Below are 7,873 nucleotides of genomic sequence, written 5' to 3'. Positions count from 1 at the left end.
CCAATGAATGCAAACTGCTAAATCCTGATAGATTGTTCCCCATGCCTGTAATAATACTGAAGATCTGTTTGCTCCATTGCTCCCAAAGATTCTCCTGTGTCCCCAGGTGTCAGTGAAGACTGATGTCCCAGCAGTTTCAAATGACTACACTGTAGCATGGATGTCAGCACTGCCAGAGGTATGAAGGGGAGTCTTTCCTAACAGTTCTAGCCTGCCTCTTCTCTCTGCTCCTGTGAGTCATTCTTGGGGCATAGCTCCATCTCTGACAAAAAAAGGGAGATGAAAAATTTGCCGTCAAGTACTGAAAACCTCTCAAGTATTTTTAGACCTTTAGACTGCAAAAAGACATTTAGGTGAGAGAACAGTCATACACTTGTTCCATTAGTGGAAACTGAGCTCAAGACAAACAAAGGTAGGTGGTTCTTCACACAATGGGTAATGAAACTGTCAAACTCATCACCAAAAGATGTTGTGGCTGCTAAAACCTTACTTGATCCCAAGGAAAGTCTGGAAAAGTTGACTGAAGAGAAATCCAATAAGACATACAAAATACAAAGAGGGTACAGATAGCTCAGGAGTCACTGAGATGAAAAATATTTGAGGCTGGAAAGAATGAGTGGGAAATGATGACAGGAGCATCTATCTTATGAGGAAAAGCTGAGGGAGTTGGGCCTGTTTAGACTGGGAAAGAGTAGGAGAGAATCTTAGCACACAAGTATCTGAAGGAAGGGCATCAAGAGGATGGAGACAGGTTCTCCCCAGTGGTGCCCAGCAGTAGGACAAGAGATCAGACAGAAACTGATCCACTGGAAGTTCTACCTGAATGTGAGGAAGAATGAAACAGATTGCCCAGGGAAGGTGTGGAGTCTCATCTGAAGAAATTCAAAAGCTGCCTGGACACAATCCTGAGTACCATGCTCATGGGGAACCTGCTTAAGCCGGGAGGTTGGACTAGATGGCCTCCGGTGGCTCCTTCCAACCCTAACCATTCTGTGATTCTGTCAAATATAAATGCTTGTCCCATGTTTCTCATGTCTTACTTGCTCCTGATGTCCATTTTCCTTTTGATTGTGCTCCCATATGGCCATCACTGCAGGGGACTCTGTTCTAGGCCAGTACAGGCATTGCTCTCTTATCTTTGACACAGTATGGCTACACACTATAATAGGTAGTCTGACATTTGGCCTCTGGACTGCTCCAGCAATCAGCAGACATGGGAACTATTTTGTCCACAGTAGATTTGTTCAAGGCCACCTATCTATGTTTCTTCCAGGGGTGCTAGAATATATATATATCTCAAGGGTATTTCTTGCCTGAGATGAGCTCTCAGTATCATTCCAGTTACTCTCACTTCTAACAGGGAAACTGCCACCACAGTATCACTACTCAGCTTTTTGAGACACAGAACTGATATAGCTCATCTCTCTCTTGCAGACTCAAAATGTTGCATACCAGCAATGGCAACTGATGTTTGTTTCTCCATCAGGGAGAAAGAGAATAACAGTAAGTGATGCAGTAAAACTGGGCTACAGCTTCAATAACAGCCTGTCCCGGGTGTACCTGCGAGCGCCCTACCACAGCAACGAGTCTGATGTCAGCGTGGTGAGTTGCTGATCCCAGCCAGACACAAAGCTCTGCTGTTCCCACTGCCTCTCCAGAGCGTCAGCTCTCTTTTTCTGCCTGGGCTCAAACAGGTCAGTGGTGTAAATATGAACATGATCACTTCCACTTCCATGTACAGGCAGCGGTGGCTGCTTTTGCTGATTGACACAACTGTCTCCTGTCCTGTTGGTAAGGATCTCTTCCTTCTTCACTAAAAATAACCACTGAAGGAGGTAGTAGAAAACACAGCCTTCCCGTTCTCACTAAGAGAAGAGGTTTACAAGCTTCTCTCAGAACAACATGAGCTAAGAGTCTGTGGCTTTGGTCCTGGACAAACACAGTCCCTGCTGTGACACTACATTACTTGTGTTCTCAGTGCAGAGTCATGTCTCTGGTTTCTCAAATCCCCACATTAGATGCAGAGAACTGGAAACAAGCAAAACTATAGAAGAGCCAGGGAGCCTCCCCTGGACTAATCCCACAGCCTTGGCTCTTCTTTTTCATACCATTCCATGCAAGGCATGCAGCTCTGCATCCTTGAAACTCACATAATCCTTTTCTCTGGAGAGGCAGGACTGGCCTGGCTTTTTGCAGAGAAGTGGTGGCTGCACCTGGCTCTCACAGGCATTTATAATCTCACAAAGATTATTAATGTGAACAAGTGGTGAGGAAGCACAAGGTTTTAAGTTGATGAGACCTTGAAGCCAATATTTCAAGAAGGTGCAAACAGGTTGCTCTGTGGGGTCTTACTTCTGCCAGTAAGCCCTGGGACAACAGAGTAGGTAGCTGAGAGCACAGCTGCCAGTTCTTCTGAATAAATTAATGATTCACCTGAAACTGGTGATTCAGGTCTGCTTCGAGTGCCAGGGTCTCTGTGACAAAATAGCCATCATTTGGCTCATATCCTACAAGGTGTTGCATCAGTGACAGCTGTAGAGATATCCTGGTGAAATGGAATCAGAGAAAGGCAGAGACAGGACTGAGTGGTAACTCCAATTGCCCCCTCTCTGGCACTGTCTATCTAACTCCACAGATGGCATCAGCTTCACCGATACCACACTAACATGGACTGTGCCAAGAGTTATCCCCACACTAGTGGTCCAGGAATCCACCTTCCTGTCTAAAAGCATTGTCATGGGAGTGGATGATCAAGTCATAGTGAATCCAGAGGAGATGAACTACTTACTGGAGTACAACGAGACACACATCAGAATAACCATCCCTACCGGAGCAGAAGGGGGCAAGCTAGAGGTTAGTACAAACCTGTCACACAGAAATACATTTGAGGGCCTGTACTACAGATGTGTCAAATCATGAGAAATCCAAATACTGATTGACTGCTGCTTAAAATTTGCAGATACAATAAATATTTGAAGAGCTAGATGCTTCTCTATGTTTTGAAAACACTTACTCAGAAACTAGGGATTTATAATGACAAAACATGGTCGAAGCAAGAGTCTGCCTTTTGTTAACAATCTATAAGACATACTAATACATTAAGAGTGAAGGGATTTCTGGACATTGGAATTTAATTGTCTATGTTGTTCAATAATGAAACTAGTCCTGATAAACTTCTGGCCTGGCTCAATGAGTAATTTCCCTGCCAATTTCCAAGACAGCATGATTTAACAAGGGACAGGTTCTCTGCATGTTGTTGGGGTGCAGTCACCCGCTTTGAACACAGTTTATTCCTCATCAATATATAATTTACAGATACAGAGACAATGTCAAAAGGAATGTTCAGTAGAACAGAAGAGAATAGTTTGGGCTGGAAGGCACTTTTAAAGACAATTTACTCCAAACTCCACTGCCATGGGCAGAAACATCTTTCACTAGATCAGGTTGCTCAAAACTCCATCCAACTTGAACACCTAGAAGGGAGTTGGCAATATTCCTACAAGATGGCATTGGTGTGATTTTTACTTATCCCCTTCAGGAGTTCTCCATTTGTGTAACAGACAGAACAAGAGACATGACTGGTAATCCAGGAATGGTAAAAAAAAAACCCAAAAAAACAAAAACCAAAAAAAAACCAAACATGGTGATGTGCTAAACTTAATGAGGACACTCCTGCTACTTCCTTATTAAGGATCTCAGCAGTATCTAGCCACACATGGACCAGACTAATGGACCAACTACCAAACAAACAAACAAAATCTCCTAGCAAAATCCATCCCAAACTGTACTAGAATACCATTTTCTCTTCCTAGTGTGAGAATTTTAACCATATTCAGTCATCTCTTCATTAAGCTACTGAGAATTAAGACTTAATCACACATTTTACCTCCTAGAGCTCTATATCTGGTGGTGTATATGGAGTCACTTACTGCATTGACCTCTTTCTGGAGCACACATGGACAGATGCAGATTGGCAAACCACGAAGTATACAGTCATCAAATCCATCACCACCCCTTTCATGCCTCAAATACCAACTGTTATCAACAGTAAGTCATTCCTCTCATTGACCCTTACCAATCTTCTGCTGTGCTATACATTGCACCACTCAACCTGTGCCACACATCTTCATTCACCAAAATGTTCTCAACTCCCACTTACAATTTTCTAGGCAAAGTCAAGATTCAAGTATTATAGTAAAGCAAACAAACAAAAAACCAGAAAAAACCCTTTAGCCTTAAACTTATAAGTTGCTGATAAAAACGTAAACATTCCTTTCATGTTAATGCCTGGATTTTTCCAGTGAGCACTGGAATAAAGATGTTGTGATGTGCAGTTATCACACTGGGAAGAACTGTCTGAGGACAGCATTCATTGATGGTATTTTCTTCCCCAAACTGCTGCATTTGATACCTTGGGAGCATACTGAAATCATTGTGCCACCCAGTGCTGCAGTCATGGTTTTTAAATTTTATTTTCTGATTCATTAAGGCACTAATCATACTTGGAATTGTCTGGATAAGTGATATAAAAAGAAAAAGGAGCCTCTTACATACATTATGATAATTTTTCAAATTTTATGTGACTGAACTAGATTCTAGATTTCTTTAAAGTTATTGTACATAATAGTGCACCTCTAGAAAGTCACTGAACCCACTTTCTATAAAGTTCTATGTATTTGTTGTTAATCCCCTGCAGCTTGAAGCAATTCTCATGAACTCAGAGTATTTCAGATCTGACTAGAACACAAACACTCATTAATCAGAGCCATTAAAGAGATGGCTGCTGGCTAAGTTTCCTGGAATTTGAATGGGAGGCCACCCCAACCGTCCTCCTTATTTGATCCACATCAGCAGTAATTTGATGCTCTCTCTCTGCAGACACTGTGCCAGAGGAAAGGCTATTTAATGTTGCACTTGGACACTTTCTTCCCGATGTCTCTCTGGTGGCAATCACAGTAGGAAATGTGCCATTTTCCCTGAGGGAAGCACAGCACCAAGGCTTCAAGATTTATGAAACTCCCTTTTCTAATGGAACAAAAGCATTTATCCTGGAAGTCTCTTTTGATGATCCCTATGTTCTGAGAGAGGTAGGATACAGCAGGTCACTTCAGCAGCAGAGTGGAGGAGGTGGGGCAGTCCCTTTGCAGAGCATGGTCCAGCTTTTATTAACCAATAACAGTTCCTGGATCATAAAGGTGTCAATGAGTCTGAGATCATCTGAGTTAAGATCAGAGGCTTTTATGTCCCCACCTAGCTCTCCACAGATCTCCAGGAGATCAGTATCAAGGGTAATTAGATGGGATGAAATGTTACTTCCTGTAGTGCCTGTCAGCATGGCTAATGTCTGGGTGCACACTCAACAGGAAGAGGTTTGTCAAGTCTGTACTAGATGCTGCCCTTTGAAACAGGAGTGTCTTGGAAAAAAAATCAATTATTGCAATGCTGGCAAACACCAGTTTCAAAAATCCAGTAACTCCTGAGCCCTCTGTGTGACTGCTAGCACAGGCCATGCCCCATGTGAGCATGCTACGGGCAGGCTCAGGGTACTCTAAATGTAATTTTGCTAAGCTTCAGACCATTTGTAATCTAAATATTTGTAAAAGGTATATACTCACAGAGGGATTTCAACCTCTCATTTCAGTGGGAGGATGTATAACTGCAAGTCCTCTACCACTCTTTCAACCAAACCACGCAAGGCTGCAATGCTGTTACAAGGAACAACATTGTGAACACACAGGATTTGTGCAAATAGTTTTCAGGCTGCAGTCAAACCACAGTCAAATTACATTAAGGATCAAAGCAAGAAAAGAAAAATCCAGAAGTATTTCTTTCAGGTTGAACACTAGGTTTTGCTTTGAGAGCACTTTCAGTGAAGGAAAAGAGGATGTTGAGAGGGATCTCTCACAGCATCTCCTCACACCTTCTATTCAACCCATTACTTACTCTCCTGGTTTCAGCCCACACTCTGAGTAAAGAAAAATAAGGATTTCGACCTGGATCTCCCTCTGAGTTTTTTCACCATTGGGGTTCAGAGGAACCACCACTGTGTTCATTTTCAATGTCTTCATTTTCTGAAAAGGCACAACATTTATATTTGGCTGAAAGAGCAGTTGAATCCAGGCCAAATTTCTGAATAGCTTTAGGCCAGCTGAAGCGATGCTTTTGGAGCCTGAGCTATTTGCAGGGGAGAGGAGGGTGTTGGAATAATTATTTAGTGTTGTTCAGAATATACATGCCTGCCTATTCTGAAAGCTGTTGCAGCCTTACTCTTCTCTCTCTTTCAGTATGTGAATAGAAATGAAACAAAATACACCCTCCTGGTCAACTACACCCTTAGCGTGGGTCCAGAGATGACACTCTACTATCATTCAGCAGAGGTGGAGTGTGTGGTTGCTGATATTGGTAAGCTTTCCTCTGACATTAACTGGTTTGCATCAACAGCATGGCTGTCACTGAATTCAGTGAGAGCATCAGAGTGAGGGTGAGAGCTTTGGGCAAAACCCCACCCCTCCACAGCTCATTGTTGGTAACAGCCAAGTTGCTGCTCCACTGATGGCAGCTCTTCTGCATACTGGCAAGACAGTCTGCCCTCGAGACACTGAGAGCAATAAAACAAGTGTGTAGAAGAAGTTGGCTTGCAAACTCAGAGAACAAGATGCCTCAGAACATGAACATACATCTACTGGCAAAACTTTCAGACATTGCTACAAGTTTCAGTTTGTCCTCAAACACAATTCTGCCTCTGCATCCAGGGCAGAACTTAATTGACTCAAAAACATTGCTCTAATCTCCAAAGACAGCATTTCTATAAGGAGAAATCATCCACTAAGAGCCGTATTTAGCAGGTTACTGAAATAGTCAGGAGGTCTGTTTGATATTTTCTCAAATTTATTAGATTTTTGCATGCCACAAAGATGACAGTCTCCTCACTGTCCTATTTTATCTCTGAAATAGCTCTTGGTTCAGCTCAAAGAAGGCTGGTCAAAAAATGTATTTACATACATAGCTCAGCTTGCCTTACTGAAACAGGGAACAGTGCTGGAAGCAATCTGGCAGGCCACTGCTGAAGCAGGACTCCCCATTCCACCAGATGTCAGCTGCTACACCCCTTACAACACAGCCAAGCCCTGCAGACAGTGCCAGCATGCACATAACAGGCTGCTGGGGTTTCCTACCCGTGACAGAAATCCCTGCCTGGGCCAAACCTCACCATCAAACCTTCCTTCATTGCTAACTCTTCATCCCACCTTCTTCCCACAGAAGTTCCAGAAGCAGTTGGTTCCTGTGATGAAGAGAACCTGTATCTGACCCTGCCCACTTTTGGCTTGCACCAGTACTGGGACCTGTACCTTGGTAACAAGCTCCTGAACCGGCACCTTGCCCTCACCAATGGGTACCTGGCAGCCACCAACTCCACACACCTGATCCTGCAAATACCTCTGTTTGCTGGGGGACTCATCTATGAGGTACAGGAGCTGTTCAGCAATGCCTTTTCTAAAGCACATAGGACTGTTTGCTCCCACAGAGTCCTGCAGTCACAGCCTCTAGTGCTCTGGTATTGCACATATTGGAAAACCTCCAGAGGGAAGGACTCTGAGACTGAGCAAGTGGGATAAGAGGCATTAGGCATGGATCCTTATGGTGATGCCATGTATTGTGCAATCTGCAGTCCCCATTTGTCTCTAAAAGATATGCACCAAGTCTTCAAAAACAAACTCCTCAGTGTTTTTAGTAAGATGAGGCAAAATGTCCCATCTGCACTGAGCAAGAAATAGTATTTCAATATAGCTTGTATGAAAGAAGCTCTTTTAAAGGAAATTTTGCAGAAATTTTAGGACATGGCAGGGGGAAATTGATGCTGCAATAATTTGAA

This window comes from Molothrus aeneus, chromosome 3 (assembly GCF_037042795.1).
Source record: "Molothrus aeneus isolate 106 chromosome 3, BPBGC_Maene_1.0, whole genome shotgun sequence".
Lineage (NCBI taxonomy): Eukaryota > Metazoa > Chordata > Aves > Passeriformes > Icteridae > Molothrus > Molothrus aeneus.
This window is presented reverse-complemented; position numbering follows the sequence as displayed.